The 22667-nt window shown below is 39.3% G+C and overlaps 1 pseudogene; it reads left to right on the plus strand.

Annotated features, from left to right (window-relative positions):
- Positions 1-2723: 2723 nt before the first annotated feature.
- Positions 2724-12315, plus strand: LOC455886 (actin-related protein 2-like; annotated as a pseudogene).
- Positions 12316-22667: the final 10352 nt, after the last annotated feature.

Below are 22667 nucleotides of genomic sequence, written 5' to 3' on the forward strand. Positions count from 1 at the left end.
GACAGGTAATAAAGGAAGGATGGATCCAGTTATCGGATGGGAGAATAGCTGTGCCACAGCTACTTGGAGCAGAGGTTGTACTGGCTGTGCATGAAACTACCCATCTAGGTCAGGAATCACTTGAAAAGTTGTTAGGCCGGTATTTTTACATCTCCTATTTATCAGCTCTTGCCAAAACAGTAGCGCAGCGATGTGTTATCTGCCGACAGCACAATGCAAGACAGGGTCCAGCCGTTCTGCCAGGTATACAGACATATGGAGCAGCCCCCTTTGAAGATCTCCAGGTGAACTTCACAGAAATGCCAAAGCGTGGAGGTAATAAGTATTTACTAGTTCTACTCTGTACCTGGTACCTACTCTGGGTGGGTAGAGGCTTATCAAACATGAACTGAGAAAGCTCGTGAGGCAACCTGTGTGCTTCTTCGAGATCTTATTCCCAGGTTTGGACTGCCCTTATGGATCAGCTTGGACAACAGGCCAGCATGTGTGGCTGACTTGGTACAGTAAACATCAAAGGTATTGGAGATCACATGGAAATTGCATGCAGCCTACCAACCGCAGAGTTCGGAAAGGTGGAGTGGATGAATCAGACAATCAAAAACAGTTTAGGGAAAGTATGTCAGGAAACAGGATTAAAGTGGTACTTTTAACCCTGGTACTGTTCAAGATTGATGCAACCCTTCAAAGAGAACAGGATATTCTCCCTATGAAATATTATATCATAGGCCCCTTCCTATATTACAGGGACTCCCAGGCACTCCACAAGAGTTAGGTGAAATTGAGTTACAGTGACAGCTACAGCTACAGGCCTTAGGAAATTTACTCAAACAATTTCAGCCTGTGTAAATGAGAGGCGCCCCATCAGCTTATTCTCCCCAATTCACCCTTTCTCCCCAGGTGATTGAGTGTGGATCAAAGATTGGAACACATCCCCCTTGCGACCACGGTGGAAAGGAGCCCAGACCATCATCTTGACCACCCCCACAGCTGTAAAGGTAGAAGGAATCCCAGCCTGGATCCATCACAGCTGAATAAAACCTGCAGCCTCTGAAACCTGGGAGGTGAGACTGAGCCCAGACAACCCCTGCAAAGTGATTCTGAGAAGTGTTTGTGTCCCTGGGTACTTGAGATTAGGGAGTGGTGATGACTCTTAACGAGCATGCTGCCTTCAAGCATTTGTTTAACAAAGCACATCTTGCACAGCCCTTAATCCATTTAACCCTGAGTGGACACAGCACATGTCTCAGGGAGCACAGGGCTGGGGATAGGGTTACAGATTAAAATGGAGTCTCTTATGTCTACTTTCTATACGGACACATTAACCATCTGATCTCTCTTTCTTTTCCTCACAGAAAAATATTCACAACTCATTCTGTATGATGTAAATATAGCACTCAAAACTGTATGTGTTCTTGTTCTTGCCCTCAATTTTATACTTTATTATCTCGAAAAATGTATATGAACCGATGTGGCGGATCTTATGCTGCTCTTTTTTCTCAGAGTTAGAGAATACATTAGAGAATATTTCTGTGTTGAAAATTATTTTATTGAATAATTTTAGTCATCCTATAAGTCAGAACCAGTTCTCTTTACGCTCGCATTTCACCTTAAGTCAAATTAAAAATTCTGCTCATGGCCATTTAAGTAAAGGTGTGTGTATGTGTGTTTCAGGGACCACTGCAATTTAGGGATGTGGCCACAGAATTCTCTCTGGAGGAGTGGCATTGCCTGGACACTGCACAGCAGAATCTATATAGGGATGTGATATTAGAGAACCACAGAAACCTAGTCTTCCTTGGTGAAGATAACCTGAATATATAATTCATAATATACCCTAAAGATTTTATTTCTCTTTTTTTGCAGAATTGTTTTAGTAATTTATTCTTTTCATAAAAGAGTTTCAGATCCACTTTTTCCAGAAAATCTTCAGAATTTGTTCATTTAGAAAAGAATTTCTTCAAGATGTTTCATCTTAATCCAGACTTTCCACATTCCTGAGTTGAGCTGTATTCTTCACTCTAAATTAGTGGTAATTCCAGAAACTTAGTGGCATAAAATATTGTTGCCCCACCTGAAAATCTAATTGCCACCACCAATTTTTGATTCAGTAGTACCAGATAGTAAAATTAAGAAACCTGCATATTGAAAGTATTCCTCCTTCCTTTTTCTCTTTCTTTCTTTCTTCTTTCTTTCTTTCTTATTTCTTTCTTTCTTCTTTCTTTCTCTCTTTCTCTCTTTCTTTCTTTCTTCTTTCCTTCTGTTTTTTTCTTTTTTTCTTTTTGAAGAGTTTCACTCTTGTTGCCCGGGCTGGAGTGCAATGGTATGATCTCCGCTCACCACAACATCCACTTCCCGGGTTCAAGCAATTCTCTTGCCTCAGCCTCCTGAGTAGCTGGGATTACAGGCCTGTGCCACCATGCCCGGCTAATTTTTTGTATTTTTAGTAGAGATGGGGTTTCTCTATGATGGTAAGGCTGTCTTGAACTCCTGACCTCAGGTTATCCACCACCTCAGCCTCCCAATGTGCTAGGATTACAGGTGTGAGCCACTGCACCTGGCTGAAAGTATTTTCTAAATATTTAGAAATTTCTGTTATGAATTAGTATTTTGGTATTAATTTACTAGAATATTTTATTATATCTGCTCTGCTGAGCACATTTAGTAATGTGCTTGTAATTGGAGAATATGAGCAAGACTCATGTTATTTATTTTTAATAAAACAGGTATTGTTGTCCTAAGCCAGACCTGATCACCTGTCTGGAGCAAGGAAAAAAACCCTTGACTATGAAGAGACATGAGATGATTGCCAAACCCCCAGGTAGGTGTGAGTGAAAATGAATACAAGAGACGACACAGATAAGAGGTCCCAAGGTCAATGAGAAAGCAAGTTTTTAAAATGTGATTCAGGAAGCTGTGTTCCAGAGGAAATAGTTCCTGGGCAGCTGTGTTATTTGTTTATTTATTTATTTAATTTTGCTCCTACAAAGGGGCATCTTCTGTCTTATGATTTTAAATTCTCTAAGGATTCCACTTTTCTTTTGGTGAGCTTCCTTCAAGTTCACAGTGAGAGCCAAAGTCCTCTTCATGGCATGTAAGAGACTGCACAGGTTGGGCACATTGGCTCATGCCTGTAATCTCAGAACTTTGGGAGGCTAAGGCAGTGGATCACCTGAGGTCAGAAATTCGAGATTAGCCTGACCAACATGGTGAAACCTCGTCTTTACTAAAAATACAAAAATTAGCCAGGGGGGTTGTTGGACACCTATAATCACAGCTACTTGGGAGGCTGAGGCCAAAGAATCACTTGAACCCAGAAGACGGAGCTTGCCATGAGCCAAGATCGTGCCATTGCACCCCAGCCTGGGCAACAGAGTGAGACTCCGTCACAAAAAAACAAAACAAGACAAACGAAAAAGAGACTACACAATCTGGCTGCTTTTCCATTGTTTTGCAGATATGCAAATATCTATTTGCATTATTTAGAGAAACTAAAACTATTTTTCATGTTATCTTTTTGCATCAGGTCTGATATGTGTGAGAGTAATAGTTTCTGTTGCATTTTTTTGTTTTTTTTTTCAGCACAATCTATTCTGTTTTTATTACTATAAAGTCTTGAAATATAGTTTGAAATTATGATATTTTTCTGCTTTATTCCTTTTCCTCAAGATTGCTTTGGCTATTCAAAGTTTATTTTAGTTTCATGTAAATTTTAGAATTGTATTTTCCAGTACTGCGAAAAAAATGCCACTGCAATTTTGATAGGAAGTATATTGAATCTATAGATCACTTTGGATAATATGGCACTTTATTAATATTTATTCTTTCAATCCATAGACAAAATATTTTAAAATTTATTTGGATCTTCTTTAATTTTTTCATTTTTTATTGTAAAGATTTTTACCTCCTTGGTCAACTTTTTTCTCAGAAATTTATTACTTAATGCTATAGCAAATAAGATTTTTTTCCCTCTATTTTGTTAGATAGTTTGTTTTAAGTGTATGAAACTGTAGCCAGGCACGGTGGCCAACGCCTGTAATTCCAGCGCTTTGGGAGACTGAGGTGGGTGTATCAACTGAGGTGGGGAGTTCGAGACCAGCCTGACCAACGTGGAGAAACCCTGTCTCTACTAAAAATACAAAAATTAGCTGGGTGTGGTGGTGCATGTCTGTAATCCCAGCTACTCGGGAGGCTGAGGCAGGAGAATCACTTGAACCTGGGAGGTGGAAGTTGCAGTTAGTCAAGATCACACCATTGCACTCCAGGCTGGTCAAAAGAGCAAGACTCCTTCTCAAAAAAAAAAAAAAAAGTGTATGAAACCCTATATATACTTGTACGTTAATTTTGTATTTTGCTAATTTACTGAGTGTATTTATTAGTTTAGACATTTTAATGTACTGTTTATGGTTTTTTATATACACAATTGTATGAACTACAAACAGCAACTTTTTACTTTTTTTATTTCAATAGTTTTTTTTATTTCTTTGACTAATTCTTCTGCCACATACTTCCAGTGCTACATTAAAACAGAAGCATTGGCCAGGCTCTGTGGCTCACAGCTGTAATCCCAGCACTTTGGGAGGCCGAAGCGGGTGGATCACCTGAGGTCAGGAGTTTGAGACCACCCTGACCCATATGATGAAACCCCATCTCTACTAAAAATACAAAAATTAGCTGGGTGTGTTGACATGAGCCTGTAATCCCAGCAACTCCAGAGGCTGAGACAGGAAAATCACTTGAGGCAGGAGGCAGAGGTTGCAGTGAGCCGAGATCACACCAATGCACTTCAGCCTGGGCAACAAGAGCAAAACTGCATCTCACACCTACACACACACACACAAAATAGAAGCATTGACAATGCTCACAATATAGTTTTGTATTGGTGTCTGAATTCAATGCAGCAAATACCTCTTCAAGTTTTCACAAACTGATTTTAGAAGGTAAAGATCTTTTGTTGGCCCTTAGGGTGATGAGATGCTCTCTGAATTTGTAGTGAAGAGGGGTTGTAGCTTGGTCACAAGGCTGCTGGGTCTGCACTAGGGTCCACCTTTAGTTGGCTTGGTACAGAGGCTTGGGTAGTTGTAATTCCCATTTTATTTTTAGACAGACTGAATATCCTTCAGGACTTTGCTCTATAGGGCAGACACTAGGGCATGTTTTTGCAGTCAGGTCTGCATATGCTGGGCCTTAAATCAGGATGTGGATGAGTGTGGCTTTCAGTGAGTACCAGAGAGCATTTCCTCAGGTAACTGTGTGGGTTTCTATATAGGCAGAACTGACCATAAACTGTGGCTCAGGTAACTGAAACTGAGTCATTGAACTGCTTCAGGGACCACAGTAAAGGCCAAGGTCTGCAGGCCTGCCTATGTGGCTGTAAGTGTGTGCCTTCCTCCAGGTCAGGGAATGGCAGGACCTCTGCCAGACTGTGGCTGGGAAAAGTTTGGGATGGTTACAGAGTAAGTTCTGAATTTTCAGTAGGACCAAGTTGGATGAATCTTATCCTGGTCTGTAGCCAAGAACAGGGGTCCTGTAGTTTCCCACCTGAATGAGGGCCTGCCTTCTGAATAAAACTCTTCTCAATCTTAAGCTTTGACAGTGTTTCACAACTCCCTCCCTGGATCTCAAATCTCTCTTAGAGGCACTTATTTTGGAGATGGCGTCTTGCTACATAACCCAGGCTGGTCTCGAAATCCTGGCCTGAAGCAGTGACATAACCTTAATGTACCATGTAGCTGTCATTACATGTGTGAGCCACAATGCCTGATTCTCTTATAAAGGCATTTCTGTCAGGTATGGCTGATGTATATATATATATATATGTGTGTGTGTGTGTGTGTATATGTGTATATATATGTGTGTGTATATATATGTGTGTTGTGTATATATATATGTATATATGTGTATATATACATACACATATATATATTTTTATTGTAAGGGGATATGAAAATAGGGCACTTTTAGTCTTTTCATTTTTTTCTTTTTCTTTTTTTTTTTGATGTGGAGTTTTGCTCTTTTTGCCCAGACTGTAGTGCAATGGCACGATCTTGGCTCACTGCAACCTCCGCCTCCCAGGTTCAAGCAATTCTCCTGCCTCAGCCTCCCAAGTAGCTAGGATTACAGGTGCCTGCCGCCATGCCTGACTAATTTTTTATTATTTTTGGTGGAGATGGGGTTTCACCATGTTGGCCAGGATGGTCTCAATCTCTTGACCTCATGATCCGCACGCCTTGGCCTTCCAAAGTGCTGGGATTACAGGCATGAGCCACTGCACCCAGCTAGTCTTTTTATCTTACTGATGTCACTCTCCTTATACATTTTTACTTTCTATTTTCTACTTCAAGTTTGTCTGTAATTTTAGATTCAGATATTTAAAACAATTTGCTAAAATTTGCATATTATGCCTGCAGTAAATTAGATAATTAGTGGGCACTTCATATTTACTAAAATATTTACTTATAAATTTAATTTTGCTGCTGGCAAAAAGGAATTACAGAATTTTCCTCTACTTTCTTCAGCCTATATCTGAATAATAACATAGTTTATTTCCTAATTGTTTTACATATCAGAGGGTCTAACCCTATTCTGCAAAGTAGATATATATATTTTCTATATTTAACAATGTAAGGCTATTCTTTGCTTCAAAGTTGGATTACAGCAGTTTCATTTTGTGTAAGAATAGCATATATTTAAAACAAATATCTCTAGTTTCTTTTAAATGCTATTTATTAGAAGTTTCTCATTAGAATCTTCTATTTATAATTATACTCCTTATTCTCTGAAATTTTACTGCCACACAATGCATGCCAATGATTCAAAATACTTGCATTTGATGAGTATACAGTAATAGTTAAATATTCCAGTTACCTAGACAATTTTTTTTGTTTTTGTGAGTCGGAGTCACGATCTGTCACCCAGGCTGGAGTACAGTGGTGCGGGCTTGGCTGACTGCAACCTCCACCTCCCGGGTTCAAGCAATTCTCGTGTCTCAGCTTTCCAAGGAGCTAAGATTACAGGCATAAGCCACTGTGCCTGGCCTCAGTGTAGGTTTCTTAACATCAGTTTTTTGTGTCTGTTGGCTTTACTTTCGTATTACAATTTTAGACAATTTGCAATACTGTTTGTACAGTTTAAGTCAATTTGAGGTTTAATTAAGAGATAAATTATGCATGTTTATCACAATCAGATTACATATGTCTGTGTGTTTATTTATAAATGTGACCCCAATTTTAGTTATGGCTTATCCTATATTCTTTCTTAGCCGATTTTCAATGGCAGTTTTATCTTGTCTAAGTGAGTTGTCATGGAGATAGTCTTATTTTTACCATGTGTTTAATGATGAATATATATTTCGTTTTGTGAAACACTTTAGTTATTTGAAGGTAATTTTCAAAAAGATTTATAATTCTGTATTTTTTTCAGTTTTTCTTTAAAAGAATTTTTTTTTTTTGAGTCTTGCTCTGTCGCCCAGGCTGGAGTACAGTGGCGCGATCTTGGCTCACTGCAAGCTCCGCCTCCCATGTTCACGCCATTCTTCTGCCTCAGCCTCCCGAGTAGCTGGGACCACAGGCGCCCACCACCAAGCCCAGCTATTTTTTTGTATTTTTAGTAGAGACGGGGTTTCACCGTGTTAGCCCGGATGGTCTCGATCTCCTGACCTCGTGATCTGCCCGCCTTGGCCTCCCAAAGTGCTGGGATTACAGGCTTGAGCCACCACGCCCGACCAAAAGAAATATTTTAAAAACACATAAAATGTACCGTCTTAAATCTATTGAAGTGTATATTTCATGGCCAGGCATGTTTGTGGCTCTCATCTGTAATCCCAGGATTTTGGGAGGCCAAGACAGAAGGATCCCTGGAGCCTGAAAGCTTGAGACCAGCCTGGGCAACATATGGAGACCTTTCTCTATTAAAAAAAAATTAATAATTGCCAGGCATGGTGGTGTGCACCTGTGGTCCCATCTACTTTGGAGATTGAGGGGGAGTCAAAATTGTGCCTCTACATTCCATCTTGGGTGACAGAGTGAGATCCTGTCTCAAAAAAAAGCTGTTCATTTCAGGAATGTTAAGTATATTCGCATTGTTATGCAAAGACTTCTAGAAACTTTACATCTTGTAAAACTTAAACTCAATACCCATTAAGTAACAACTGCTCATTTTACTCTCTCTCCAGCCCTAGACTGGACAAACCTTCCACTTTCTCTTTTTATGATTTTGACTTCTTAAGATACCTCATATAAATGGAATCATACAGTATCCATTATTTTGTTACTGGATTAATTCAGGTGACATAATATTCTCAAGGTTCATCTTAAAATGTGATACGATTGTTTTTTTTTAAGGTGGGATAATATTTCATCATATGTATATGTTACATTTTTTGATATGTTTATAAATCAAGAGACATCTGGGTTGCTTCAGCCTTTTGTCTTTTGTGAATACTGGCACACTAAACATGGATTTTCAAATATGTCATTATTATTATAGCAAGTGGGGTATTGAAATAGCCTAGTATAATTATATTTCTCTCTATGTGCTTATTCAGTTTTGTTAGTATTTGCTTTATATATTTGAAACCCTAATTTGAAACACACACACACACAAATACACACAAATTTGTGATAAGTTCCCAGTGAATGAATTTATATATTGTTTAATGCCCTTCTGTGTCTTTTTGAAGTTTTGACTTAAAGTACATTTTATAAAATATGACAGTTTTTGACTTAAGATGTAGCTTTTGTAATATTATTTTGACCTCTTCTGCTCTCATTTCATTAATATTTACATGAAATTTCTACTTCCATCTCACCACTTTCAGTCTTTGTCATTAGATCTGAGGTGACTCTTGTAGAAAGGCAAGTTGGATCTTGATTTTCAAATTTTTTTTTTTTGAGATGGAGTCTCACTCTGTCACCCAGGCTGGAGTGCAAGTGGTGCGACCTCGGCTTACTGCAACCTCCACCTTCTAGGTTCAAGTGATTCTCCTGCCTCAGCCTCCTGAGTAGCTGGGATTACAGGCAGGCACCACCACAGTTGACTAACTTTTGTATTTTTTGTAGAGACAGGGTTTTGCCATGTTGGTCAGGCTGGTAAAATTTTTTAATAAAGCTTTTTATTGAAAGTATGTCTCTTGATTGGAAAGATAATTATATATATTTAAATAGTTTTCTGAAAGAGAAAAACAATAATTTGTGTGTGTGTGTGTGTCTGTGTGTGTGTGTGTGTGTGTGTGTGACGGAGTCTCACTCTTTCATCCAGGTTAGAGTGCAATGGTGCAATCTCAGATCACTGCAACCTCTGCCTCCTAGGTCCAAGGGATTCTCCTGTCTCAGCCACCTGAGTAGCTGGGATCACAGGCACCTGCCACCATGCCTGGCTAATTTTTGGTATTTTTAGTACAGATGGATTTATGCCATGTTGGCCAGGCTGGGCTTGAATTCCTGACCTTAAGTGATCCAACTTCCTTGGCTTCCTAAAGTGCTGGGACTACAGGCATAAGCCGCCGCACCTGACCAATGTTACTTTATTAATTGTTTTATTTGATTTTTGTATCTTTGTCTCTCATTTTTTTCTGCCTTTGTGTGTGTGTGTTTCTTTTAAATTTTTGTATTGATATGCTTTCAATTTTCTTCTTATTTTCTTTTGTGTATCTATACAGATATTTTCTTAGTAGTGTCTTGGTGATTACACAAAACCTCTAAAAGATCCAACAATATATTTAAATGAGGTAAAAAATTAACTTCAGTTGAATGCAAAAATTCTTCTTGATTACATCTGCCTTCAACTTTGTTATTGATTTTGCTAATTGTATTATTTATTTATTTATTTATTTATTTTTTGAGACGGAGTCTCGCTCTTTCTCCCAGGCCAGACTGCAGTGGCACTATCTCGGTTCACTGCAAGCTCCGCCTCACGGGTTCACGCCATTCTCCTGCCTCAGCCTCCCGAGTAGCTGGGACTACAGGCTCCCGCCACCACGCCCAACCTCTGCCTCCCAGGTTCCAGTGATTCTAGTGCCTCAGCCTCCTCAGCCTCTAGCTGAGATTACAGGTGTGCACCACCACACTTAGCTAATTTTTGTATTTTTAGTAAAGGCAGGCTTTCACCATGTTGACCAGGCTACCTTTTATTTGTTTGTATATTTCTTTCTTCCTGTCCTTCTTTATTTCTAGAAGCATGTTCGTTTTAAAATATAAATTATGAATATTAAAAACCTTCTTTTCTCTGTCTTTGATTACTATTATGGCTGATTTAAAAATAAGTTTTGGAAGAAGAGAAAACGGCAGGGCGGCGGCGGCTGTAGGTTGTGCGGCGGCAGCGGCTCTTCCCTGGGCGGACGATGGACAGCCAGGGCAGGAAGGTGGTGGTGTGCGACAATGGCACCGGGTTTGTGAAGTGTGGATATGCAGGCTCCAACTTTCCAGAACACATCTTCCCAGCTTTGGTTGGAAGATCTATTATCATGTAATGCCCAACCTTGTTTTTTCCTTTATTCACCTGGCCTTGTTTCTCCCTTAGCTAAGAGAACCAGACAAACTCCATCTTGGCTCTTTCACTGGCAGCCCCTTCCTCAAGGACTTAACTTGTGCAAGGTGACTCCCAGCACATCCAAGAATGCAATTAACTGATTAGATACTGTGGCAAGCTATATCCGCACTCCCCAAGAATTCATCTGATTGATAACGCCCAAAGCCCCGCGTCTATCACCTTGTAATAGTCTTAAAGCCCCTGCACCTGTAACTGTTTACTTTCCTGTAATCATTTATCCTTTTAACTTTTTGACTACTTAACTTCTGTAAAATTGTTCTAACTAGACCCCTCTCCCCTTCCTAAACCAAGGGAGGTATAAAAGTTAATCAAGCCCCTTCCTCTGGGCCGAGAGAACTTTGCACGTTAGCCGTCTCTCGGTCACCGGCTAATAAAGGACTCTTAATTCATCTCAAAGTGTGGCGTTTTCCTAACTCGCTCGGGTACAACAATCAGATCAACCACCAAAGTGGGAAACATTGAAATCAAGGATCTTATGGTTGGTGATGAGGCAAGTGAATTACGATCAGTGTTAGAAGTTAACTACCCTATGGAAAATGGCATAGTACGAAATTGGGATGACACGCAACACCTGTGGGACTACACATTTGGACCAGAGAAACCTAATATAGATACCAGAAATTGTAAAATCTTACTCACAGAACCTCTTATGAACCCAACCGAAAACAGAGAGAAGATGGTAGAGGTAATGTTTGAAACTTACCAGTTTTCCGGTATATATGTAGCCATCCAGGCAGTTCTGACTTTGTACGCTCAAGGTTTATTGACTGGTGTAGTGGTAGACTCTGGAGATGGCGTGACTCACATTTACCCAGTATATGAAGGCTTTTCTCTCCCTCATCTTACCAGGAGACTGGATATTGCTGGGAGGGATATAACTAGATATCTTATCAAGCTACTTCTGTTGCAAGGATACACCTTCAACCACTCTGCTGATTTTGAAACGGTTCTTAAAATTAAAGAAAAACTGTGTTACGTGGGATATAATATTGTGCAAGAGCAGAAACTGGCCTTAGAAACCACAGTATTAGTTGAATCTTATACACTCCCAGATGGATGAATCATCAAAGTTGGGGGAGAGAGATTTGAAACACCAGAAGCTTTATTTCAGCCTCACTTGATCAATGTTGAAGGAGTTGGTGTTGCTGAATTGCTTTTTAACACAATTCAGGCGGCTGACATTGATACCAGATCTGAATTCTACAAACACATTGTGCTTTCTGGAGGGTCTACTATGTATCCTGGCCTGTCATCATGGTTGAACGAGAACTTAAACAGCTTTACTTAGAAAGAGTTTTGAAGGATGATGTGGAAAAACTTCCTAAATTTAAGATCTGCATTGAAGACCCATCCCGCAGAAAGCACATGGTATTCTTGGGCGGTGCAGTTCTAGTGGATATCATGAAAGACAAAGACAATTTTTGGATGACCCGACAGGAGTACCAAGAAAAGGGTGTCCTTGTGCTAAAGAAACTTGGTGTGACTGTTCGATAAACTCCAAAGCTTGTTCCCATCACACCCGTAATGCTTTCTTTTTTCCTTTATTGCCAATCTTTGAACTCATTCAACTCCAGGACATGGAAGAAGCCTTTCTCTGCCCTTTGACTGGAAAGGTCAAGTTTTATTCTGGTGTCTTGGGGGAGCTTTGTTAAATTTTTGTTAATGTGGGTAAATCTGAATTTAATTCAACTGCTTCCCTACATAGACTAGAGGGCTAAGGATTCTGTCTGCTGCTTTGTTTCTTCTAAGTAGGCATTTAGATATTCCTGTAGGCTTCCTATTTTCACTTTACCTCTCTAATGCTGCTAGTCACTAGGTGGTACGCATTTATTAGCATAAGAAAAAAACTTTAACAGGAGCTTTTACATATTACTGGGATTGGGGGTGGTTTGGGATGGGTGGGCAGCTGCTGAACCCTTTAGAGCATTTCCTCTGTAATGTGGTGCTTTCAACTGTACTGCTGCAGCTTTAAGTACCTTAAAGCTTCTCCTGTGAACATCTTAGTGAAATGTTAGGTTCAGAACTAAAGTGTTTTGGGTAGGTTTTTTTGCTGGGGAGGGTAACAGTGGGTGGTCTTCTGATTTTTATTTTTGAGGTTTTCTCACTGGAGTACATAGAGGAACTTTCTTTACAGTATTTTGATTTGGCAGGTTTTCTTCTACTTGTGCTCTGCCTGGAGCTGTTTCCATATGATAAAAAAAGCAAGTGTAGTATTCCATTACTATGTGGCTTAGGGATTTATTTGTTTTTTAAAATCAACCACGTTAGCTGGGACTAGACTCCCTACAATCCTTCAATGGAAAAGTAACATTTAAAAATCCTTTGGGTAATTCAAATTACAGATTTGAAAGTGCTTAAGATCTGGTGTTTTGTTAATGCTTCTGTTTATTCCGGAAGCATTAAGGTAACCCATTGCCAAGTATCATTCTTGCAAATTATTCTCTTACATAACTGACCAGTGTGTAATAAAACAAGCAGGTACTTATAAATAATTACTGGCAGTAGGTTATAATTGGTGGTTTAAAAATAACGTTGGAATACAGGACTTGTTGCCAATTGGGTAATTTTCATTTTTCTTTTCTTTTTTTTTTTTTTGAGACAGAGTCTTGCTCTGTCGCCCAGGCTGGAGTTCAGTGGCATGATCTCAACTCACTGCAAGCTCCACCTCCTGGGTTCACACCATTCTCCTGCCTCAGCCTCCAGGGTAGCTGGGACTACAGGTGCCCGCCAACACGCCCCGCTAATTTTTTGTATATTTAATAGAGACGGGGTTTCACTCTGTTAGCCAGGATGGTCTTATCTCCTGACTGATTGGGTAATTTTCATTAGTTGTTTTATTTGTTTTGATTTGAAACCTAATTTGACTGTTTAAAATGTTGGCCAAAAAAATCAAGATTTAAATTTTTTATTTGTACTGAAAAACTAATCATAACTGTTAATTTTCGGCCATCTTTGAAGCTTGAAAGAAGAGTCTTTGGTATTTTGTAAACATTAGCAGACTTTCCTGTCAGTGTCAGAAAATCCTACTTATGAATCCTGTTGATATTCCTTGGTATCTGAAAAAAATATCAAATAGTACCCATACATGAATTATTTCTAAGCTTGAAAAATAAAAATAAACTACATCACACTAATTACAAAATACAAGTTTCTCTCGCATCCATGTGAAGAGACCAACAAATAGGCTTTGTGTGAGCAACAAGGCTGTTTATTTCACCTGGGTGCAGGTGGGCTGAGTCTGAAAAGAGAGTCAGTGAAGGGAGATAAGGGTGGGGCCGTTTTATAAGATTTGGGTAGATAAAGGGAAATTACAGTCAAAGGGGAGTTGTTCTCTGGTGGGCAGGAGTGGGAGTCACAAGGTGCTCAGTGGGGGAGTTTTTGAGCCAGGATGAGCCAGGAGAAGGAATTTCACAAGGTAATGTCATCACTTAAGGCAAGGACTGGCCATTTTCACTTCTTTTGTGGTGGAATGTCATCAGTTAAGGCAGGAACCGCCCATCTGGATGTGTATGTGCAGGTCACAGGGGATATAATGGCTTAGCTTGGTCTCAGAGGCCTGAGAACAAATTCTGGAAAAAAATATTTCTCTTCATTTTAAAACTTTTTAAACTAATAATGGCTTTGAAAGAAGAGGCTTAATTTGGGGTGACTAAATTCAAAAGAAATTACTGACTTGAGGGTCTCTGTTTGGTAAGAATACATAATTAGCTTAAATAAGCAGTAAAAGGTTAGTTTTAATTATGTAACTTCTGTTAATATTAAGTGTTTTTTGTCTGTTTTACCTCAATTTGAAAATATAAGTTTGCCTGCATGCTGGACATGCCTCAGAACACATGAATAGCCCATACTAGATCTTAGGAACATGGATCTTTGAGTCACTTTAGACTAAGTTCTTATATAAATATCCCCAGCCTTTTGAGAACAGAGCTTGTTAAAGGACGCACATGTAGGGCCAGTACCTACTGGCAATTGTGTTCAGGGAAATGGGATTGACTTGGCCTTTCGTCCTTTGGTCATAATTTTAAAATATGGGAGTAAAAAACAACAAAGAATTGAATGGACTCTTAAAACAATGAAAGAGCATTTATGATTTGTCCCTTGAATGTAGAATTTGTTTTTGATTTCATAATTCTGCTGGGAAATGTGACAGTTAAAATGGTGTATTATGTATATATATTATAATTTAGAAATACCATTTTATAATTTTACTATTCCAAGGTGACATAATGCATTTAAATTTGGGATTTGGGTGGAGTATTATGTTTAACTGGAGTTGTTGTCAAGTATGAATCCCTCAGGAAAAAAAAAATCTGTTTAAAAAAGCAATCTGATTCTTAGCTCTTGAAACTATTGTTACTTAAATTTCCAATAATTAAAAATTAAAAATTTTTAAATTAGAATTGCCAATACTTTGACCTTTGAGAAGGGTTTCTTAGAAATACATTTAGTAATGTCCCCAAGACATTAGTCTTACATTTAAACTTTTTTCTTTAAAACATGGTGTTGGTGGTTAACTTTTACACAGTTCTGAGTACTGCTAATATCTGGAAAGTATCTTGAGATATCAGTGGAAAGCTAAACAGTCTAAATTTAATATGAAATACTTCTTTTTGATTCAGAAAATAAAATCAGATTTTTTTAATGTCAAAAAAATTAAAAAATTAAAAAAACAAAAATAAGTTTTTTTGAAATTATCTGCATAAAGGTTTTTGCTTCATTATTGACATAACTTGAGACAATATAGAAATGAAAATGAACATTTGTTAGTAAAACAGCAATTATCTAGCTCAGTGATTTAATCTCTCACCTAGTCTTTAGAACTTCCATCAAGACAAGAACTCTATTTTTTTCCAAGAGTGTGTGATGTAAAATCATACTCTTGTTTTTTTGTCTTTGTGGCAGAAGTCGGGTATTTGTGGTAATGAAAAAGAATTCTAGGTCTCTTTTTAGAAGAAAGATGGTGATGATGGAAGCAAATATAATGGTACTTGGTACTTAGCCACATTTCAAAGCATGCCAGTACAAAGCTAAATGAAAATTAAGAAAGTCAAATAGGAAATGAGAAAAAAATAGCTACTAGAAACACATAAAATGATAACAATATAATTAACAAACAACTTTCTTTTTTTTTTTTTTTTTTTTGGTTTTAGACAGAGTTTCCCTCTTGTTGCCCATGCTGGAGTGCAATGGCACAATCTTGGCTCACTGCAACCTCTGCCTCCCCAGTTCAAGTAATTCTTTTGTCTCAGCCTCCCCAGTAGCTTGGACTACAGGCACATGCCACCACGCATGGCTAATTTTTGTATTTTTAGTAGAGAGAGGGTTTCATCATATTGATCAGGCTGATCTCAAACTCCTGACCTCAGATGATCCACCCATCTCAGTTTCCCAATGTGCTGGGATTACAGGCATGAGCCACAGCGCCTGGATAACAACTTTATTTCTTTAAGCAATTATTTTAAATATAAGTTAATTAAACTACTTAATAAAATAAAATGAAATGTAATTTTAGGACTTTGGAAGGCCAAGGTAGGCTGATCACTTGATCCCAGGAGTTCAAGACAGGCCTAGGCAACATGGCAAAACTCTGTCTCTATAAAAAATACAAAAAAGCTAGCCTGGTGTGATGGCACATACTTGTAATCCAGGTATTTGAGAGACTGAAATGAGATAATCAGCAGACTTTGAGAGATTCAAGCAGCAGTGAAATGTGCAAATCAGCCTGGTTGACACAGTGAGTTCCATTCTGAAAAATAAATGAGGCTAGGCATAGTGGCTCATGCCTATAATCCCAGCCTTTTGGGAGACTGAGGCAGGCAGATCACTTGACATCAGGACTTAAAGACCAGTCTGGTCATCATGGTGAAACCCCGTCTCTACTAAAAATACAAAAAATTAGCAGGGTGTGGTGGCAGACACCTGTAATCCCAGCTACTCAGGAGGCTAAGCCAGGAGAATTGCTTGAACCCAGGAGCTGGAGTTTGCAGTGAGCAGAGATTGCACCATTCCACTCCAGCCTGGGCAACAAGAGCAAAACTCCGTCGCAAAATAAATAAATACATATGTAGGCCGGGTACAGTGGCTCTTGCCTGTAATCCCAGCACTTTGGGAGGCTGAGGTGGGAGGATCATGAGGTCAGGAGTTCGAGACCAGCCTGGCCAATATGGTGAAACCCCATCTCTACTAAAAATACAAAAGATAGCTGGGTATGGTGGCATGCATCTGTAGTCCCAGATATTCAGGAGGCTGAGGCAGGAGAATCACTTGAACCTGGGAGGTGGAGGTGGCAGTGAGCCAAGATTGTGTCACTGCACACCAGCCTGGGCAACAGAGCAAGACTCTGTCTCTCAAAATAAATAAATAAATAAATAAATAAAAATAAATAAATAATAAAAAAAAGGAAATAGAATGCCTGTGTGGGTTTTTAAAAAGCATACGCTATGCTGCCTACAAGAGATTCATTTAAGCATTGAGTCAAATAGGCTGAAAGTAACAGAATGAAAAAAGTGTACATTCCATGAAAATAGTAACCACGATTGAGTGCAGTGGTCATAATTATATTAGACATAATATGCTTTAGGTCAGGTAGTACCATGAGACAAAGATTGACGTTATATTATGTTAAAGTGAGTTGATTTACCAGGAATCTATAACTATAATATTTATTTATCTATATATATATGTGTATATAACATCAGGGCTCCAAAATATATAAAGCAAATATTGACAAAAGTGAAGCAAGGCATACATAGCAACATAATTGTCGACATCAAAACCCCATTTGCAATAATAAATAGAAAATTTAGATAAAAAATAAGAAACAGAAAACCTAGATACCATTATAGACTATATTAATTATTTTGCATATAGAGGAATACTTGAGAGTGCATAATTTATAAAGAAAAAATGTTTATTTGGCTCACAGCTTGGCAGACCGTATAAGAAGTATGTGCCAGCATCTGCTTCTGGTGAGGATTTCAGGAAGCTTAAAATCATGGTGGAAGGTAAAGAGTAACTGGATATATTATATGGTAAGAGACAGAGCAAGTGTGAGGTGAAGAAGCCAGGTTCTTTTAACGAACCAGCTCTCATTTGAATTAATGGAGTGTAAACTTTTTGGTTACCAAGAGGATGTACCAAGCCATTCATGAAAAATTTGCCCCTATGACCGAAATGTGTCCCACCAGGTCCCACATTCAACATTGAGGATTTATTTTGCAGCATGAGGTTTGGACAACATGGACATCCAAACCATATTATAGACCAACTAGGCTTCACAGACACACACAAAACTCTCCAGTCAAAACCAAGATAATGCACAATATTCTTATTTTCATCTGGTGTATTTTGTTAGGGCACATAGCAGGTTTTATTAAATTTTAAAATACTGACTGGGTACAGTGGCTCTTGCCTATAATCTTAACACTTTAGGAGACCAAGGTAAGAGGATCCACCGGGAATTATGAATATTTTTCAGATGGAAAAGACATGTTGAGTTAGAAGACACCTCTCAAATTTTTTTTTTTTGGAGACGGAGTCTCGCTCTGTTGCCCAGGCTGGAGTGCAGTGCTGTGATCTCAGCTCACTGCAAGCTCCACCTCCTGGGTTCAGGCCATTCTCCTGCCTCAGCCTCCCAAGTAGCTGGGACTACAGGCATCTGCCACCTCACCCGGCTAATTTTTTGTACTTTTAGTAGAGAACTGGGTTTCACCGTGTTAGCCAGGATGGTCTTGATCTCCTGACCTCATGATCCTCCCACCTCGGCCTCCCAAAGTGCTGGGATTACAGGCGGAGCCACCACGCCCGGCCTTCTTTTTTTTTTTTTTTTTAGATGGAGTTTCGCTCTCATTGCCCAGGCTGGAGTGCAGTGGCACGATCTCGGCTCACACGATCTCGGCTCACCGCAACCTCGGCCTCACAGGTTCAAGCAATTCTTCTGCCTCAGCCTCCCAAGTAGCTGGGATTACAGGCATGCACCACCACGCCAGGCTAATTTTGTTTTTTTAGTAGAGAAGGGGTTTCTCCATGCTCTTGAGGCTGATCTCAAACTCCTGACCTCAGGTGATCTGCCTGCCTTGGCCTCCCAAAGTGCTGGGATTACAGGCATGAGCCACCGCGCCCAGCCATACACTGTGTATTTTCTAACAAAAACTGAATTAAAGTAGGAATTAAAAGCAAAAGTCAAACTGGAAAATTCAAAAATATGTATATATAAAACACTTCAATATATTTTTGCTCAGGGGTCAAAAAATTTTATTTTTCAAAAATGTCAATACAACCTACCATTAAAAGATGATACAGGCCGGGTGCGGTGGCTCACGCCTGTAATCCCAGCACTTTGGGAGGCCAAGGCGGGTGGATCACAAGGTCAGGAGATCAAGACCATCCTGGCTAACACGGTGAAACCCCATCTCTACTAAAAATACAAAAAATTAGCCGGGCATGGTGGCAGGCGCCTGTAGTCCCAGCTACTTGGGAGGCTAAGGCAGGAGAATGGCGTGAACCCGGGAGGCGGAGCTTGCGGTGAGCCGAGATTGCACCACTGCACTCCAGCCTGGGCTAGAGTGCAAGACTCCGTCTCAAAAAAAAAAAAAAAAAGATGATACAAAGTTGTTTGTCAGAAATATTTATTTATTTACAGAAATAGCATTGATTATTGATTAGATATATATCGTTATGGTTTAGGGTATGGGATATAGTGTCCAATGTGGCATTATTAGTTTAATTTATAGCTACTTGTGGCAATAGTGAACAGTTTCAAGACATGAATACATAGTTCAAAGAGGGGAGAAATAACTGCACTTTTATTTTCATCTCTGAATTTGATAACCAAAAGGACTTGCATTTTTTAGATAAAAGTTTTTTATTTCCCAAATCTCAAGATCTAAATTCAAAATTTGGAGCTGCACATTTAGGGCCTGAATGGCTGGAGTAGCAACAGGTGTTAGCTGCACATTTGTGAGCACTTTGGCAAGAGGAGGAAGGGGAAAGTGGAGATTCTCATGTCTCTATGTCTACTCAATGCACACATGCTACTCTGATTGGGTTTCTGGGCTAAATAGTTTCTGTATCAGTTTCAGTCTGAAGATACAAGAGTCAGTGAAAGAGGTAAAATGATTGATTGCTGCCCTGTGAAGTTTGTAGAAATGTGGTCTAGCCTCTCTAGAAGTGACTGTAGAGGACTATGAATGCCAACTAGGCAGAGACACAATTCTGCCTGCATATTTAGGGGACAGCATGCACTTTGCTGCACAACTCTGATCTGACTGGAAGCCTGAGAGGGAAAGTCCCCTCTAGAGTAAATTCTGGATGGCACCTTATGTGTTTATATCATGTCTGGTAATTCTAGACAGTGTTTGGAAACAATAATTAAATGAAAAATTTTCTCCACCCCAGAGAAACTCCACAATAATAGAATAGAAAGAAAATGTTTTATTACACAATTGAACTTGAATGTGACATGGATCTTCATCTATCTGCTTAAGAGACTGCAGAGACAGAAAGATGGTCACTATAATTAGTCCACAAGTAGAAGAATTTCCAGCACCATGTCATACATAGTTCATCCTAAATTCACCTGGAGATTGAAGAGGCCATCTGTGTATGCTAATTACTTATATTCAATGACAAAAACTTCTCACATCTTCATAATAGGATGTAGTTTAGCAGCTTGAAGCCAGGTGTCTGCTGAAGGTAGGCTTTCACTCTGCTACAAAAATGGTTGAATAGGGTTCTATCTTTTTGGCTACTTACATTTTAGAGCAGTGGCTCTGTACTCCCTGGCACCGGGCAACAGCACTCCTGCTTGCGTTCTCCTGGTTGCTAGTGTCCTCTCTTGACCTCTACCATCTGCCACTGAGGCGCAACCCACAGCACAGCTCACATTTTATGGGAACCCCATTTGCCACAGCAGCACTCTAGTGTCACATCAGAGAGTGAGGCCTGAGCTGCAGGAGGAGAGCCAGCAGGCCTCCTGGGTAGAATTACACCTTCACAATAATGAGAATGTGAACAGTGTTTCAGCGTAAATTTCTACGTATAGAGATGACAAGGAAAAGATAAAGCTGAATTTTCAGCATGAGTACAGATAGTGATAGCTGCAAAAATTCTCATTGTGACAGCCCAACTTATTCTGACACCATGGGACACTAATAGGGCTTCTGAAACACACACCCAAGGCATTGGAGAGAAAAATGAGATCTTGATCTGAGCAAGATTATTTTCATAGAAAAATGTTATAAAGATCTTAAGAAAAAGCTCAGATTAGATATGATTGATCAAGTCAGTCAAAAAATATTCCCCTAAAAGCAATTTCTCTCTAAACACCCAAAGTGCACAGCTACTCTCAGCATGAGAAACATGAGCTTCAGGAAGAAAGAAGGCAGATTTTCAGAAGAATTTTATAAAGTTTTTTTTCCACCTTTGGTGCTCTCTCATCTCCTAGTCAGTGAACGGACTTCTATATTGAAATACATCTGACAACTTCCAACAACACTTTTTGATGAAGAAATAGAATCTGACTGTTTTCATAGAGTGGAATATATTAGAACTTGTAGGCTGGGCGTGGTGGCTCATGCCTGTAATCCCAGCATTTTGGGAGGCAGAGGCGGGTGGATCATGAGGTCAGGAGTTCAAGACCAGCCTGGCCAAGATGGTGAAACCCCATCTCTACTAAAAATACAAAAAATTAGCCAGGCGCGGTGGCAGGTGCCTGTAGTCCCAGCTACTCAGGAGGCTGAGGAAGGAGAATCATATGAACCCGGAGGGTGGAGGTTGCAGTGAGCTGAGATCGTGCCACTGCACTCCAGCTTGGGTGACAGAGTGAAACTCCATCTCAAAAAAATAAATAAATAAAAGAACTTGTAACATAGCTAACTGAATAGCTATTATTGTTTTTGGGTGGCCACATCACCTGTCTTTATTTTTCCTGTAATAGCAGCATTCCAATTTAGTGCAATAAAAGATACTAAAGTTGTGTTAATTCATAATTATCCCTATTGAATAAAGTAATAAACATGTCACACTAATATCTACTGTAAAAATTTGGTAGTAAATTTTCTTTGGATATTAGGTATAAGTATCTAAGTATGAATAATTTTAATGAACTAGTCATAATGTATGTAGAATTTTTAAAAATTACAACTATAGCCAGGCGTGGTGTCTCACATCTATAATCCCAGCACTTTGGGAGGCCTAAGCGTGCAGATCATGAGGTCAGGAGTTTGAGACCAGCTTGGCCTATATGGTGAACCCTGTCTCTACTAAAAATACAAAAAAAATTTAGCCGGGCATGGTGGAGCCTGCCTGTTGTCCCAGGTACCCAGGAGGCTAAGGCAGAAGAATCGCTTGAACCCAGGAGGCAGAGGTTGCAGTGAGATGAGATTGCAGCACTGTGGTCCAGCCAGGACAAAAAAGTGAGACTCCGTCTAAAAAAAAAAAAAAAAAAAAAAAAAAATTCAACTATACTTCAGTTAAAACACTTTATGTTTCAAAAGTATAAATAACAATATTAAAATAACAACTTAAGCGATTCATTCAAAGTAAGTATTGTGGCTTTACATTTATATTATGTAGAAAATACTGTTTACAGGTCACGCCTGTAATCCCAGTACTTTGGAAGAGTGAGGCAGTTGGACCACCTGAGGTCAGGAGTTCAAGATCAAGCTGGCCAACATGAGACCCCATCTATACTAAAAATACAAAAACTTAGCCAGGCATGGTGGCACATGCCTGTAATGCCAGGTACTTGAGAGGCTAAGGCAGGAGAGTCGCTTGAACCTGAGAGGCAGTGGTTTCAGTGATCCAAGATCATGCCACTGCACTCCAACCTGGATGACATGGTAAGACTCTGTCTCAAAAAAAATAAAATACTGTTTAATGTATATGAATGCAATTTGTCTACAAACCCTACACATAACTATGCTAATTGTTCTGAAGTAATAAATAGAAAGCAAGGTACAACTACAGACTCTACTGTTCAGTTTATGCACTGAACTGTTTTTGCTTTCACAATATAAGTCCTTCAGCCTGCAAATATTGGGTAATTACCTTGGATAATCAGGTTTCTTTCAAAGAAACTTAGTATCTTTCAGTCTTTATCATTCTGTATTGCAAAATTTAAT

Source organism: Pan troglodytes, chromosome 20 (assembly GCF_028858775.2).
Source record: "Pan troglodytes isolate AG18354 chromosome 20, NHGRI_mPanTro3-v2.0_pri, whole genome shotgun sequence".
Taxonomy (NCBI): domain Eukaryota; kingdom Metazoa; phylum Chordata; class Mammalia; order Primates; family Hominidae; genus Pan; species Pan troglodytes.